The sequence below is a fragment of the Quercus lobata genome, chromosome 7, assembly GCF_001633185.2.
Source record: "Quercus lobata isolate SW786 chromosome 7, ValleyOak3.0 Primary Assembly, whole genome shotgun sequence".
Taxonomy (NCBI): domain Eukaryota; kingdom Viridiplantae; phylum Streptophyta; class Magnoliopsida; order Fagales; family Fagaceae; genus Quercus; species Quercus lobata.
This window is the reverse complement of record NC_044910.1, coordinates 26,447,689-26,449,116: the sequence shown is the minus strand read 5'-3', so window position 1 is coordinate 26,449,116 and position 1,428 is coordinate 26,447,689. Positions and strand designations below refer to the sequence as shown.

General features: G+C 26.5%; 1 non-coding gene across 1 annotated transcript; it reads left to right on the top strand.

Moving 5' to 3' along the window:
- Window positions 1-761: 761 nt before the first annotated feature.
- Window positions 762-833, top strand: TRNAC-GCA. Its single transcript has one exon. It is a non-coding gene; the product is annotated as a tRNA-Cys (tRNA).
- The last annotated feature ends 595 nt before the right edge of the window (window positions 834-1,428 follow it).

The window sequence follows — 1,428 nt, the reverse complement described above, 5'->3', positions numbered from 1 at the left end:
TATAGACTTCAATTTCAATATTTTATGATTTTTTTTTTTTTTCATTATGCATTCGTGTATGATGATTAATTCATTACTTTTCTTGGCATGACCTCAATTTGAATTTCAGATTTTGAAGGTCACATTTTGAAAATTTACGATTTTATTATAAGTTTTCAATTTCGACAATTTTTAAAACTATTATTAAAAAAATTACTAATGTAATGACTCAAACTTTTCATAGAGTTTTTTTTTTATTTTTTTTTTTTATTTTTTGAAAAATAGGAAGCTAGTATTACTTAGATAACATGTTTATTTGGTTAAGAGTGAAAGTGCTTTGTTTGTTAAAGAAAAAGACAAGTCAAAGAGCTTTCAAATAAGAGGTAAATTATATCTTAAAATAGGTTAATTTTATTTTTATTTTCATAATTACAAGTGTAGAAATTTTTTGTTAAGTACAATCTAACCCAAAGAAGAAAACATAAGGGAGAAATAATCTCAAGAAATTGATAGATTTATAAAATCCTAAGCTCAACACATGCAACTTCCATTTTAAAGTCATTCCCAAAAGATTCTCCTCCTAAAAGAAGAGACATTTTCGTTCGATATTAATGGATTTGTATTTGGTTTCGCATGAGAATTTATTGTAACATGCATTTCGGGAAGCTTCAAAAGGTTCGGTGAAGAAAGGTAAAGTCGTATTATTACCAAAAAGTAAAATAGGGTATACTAACAATAACATTTATGTTATATATATTATCTTAGATGACATAATTTCAATGGGGTCCATAGCTCAGTGGTAGAGCATTTGACTGCAGATCAAGAGGTCACCGGTTCGAACCCGGTTGGGCCCTTCTGTTTTTCTCAAATTTTTTTTTCACAAATTTTAGTGTAAACTTAGATTTCCAAAAAAAATAAAAAGTGAACTTAAACATTAAACCATGGAGTATGGATTGGAGACTTGATGACAGGTTTATCTCCTTACCAATTGGGCTAGTGGTCCTGTCCTCTGCCCACAAATGGGCCTATACTACATATCTATATATTGCATAAGAGCATTCACATTAAGTGAACAAAATTTAAAAAAAAATAATAATTTTTAACACTTTAAAAAACTATTTTATTCATTTTAACTCACCACTTAACATTAAATACTTTATTTTTTATTGTTTCATTTAAATATTCTTCCTTAATTATTGCTATATTTTTTCTTTTTCTACTCAAGTTTCCTTTTCTCTAAGTTTCATTTAAATAATATTTTTTTACGTTTACCCTCTAACTACAATAAAAAGTGCCAAAGAGCATGGTTCAATTAACAAATTTATTTTACCCAAAAAAAAAAAAAAATTAACAAAGTGTTAAAAATTTTGACTTTTGGCATCATTGATGTAGTGAGTTTTTTAGGGTTTTGGATTCTAAAATAGCATTTAAGTTATTTTAGTACCTTTA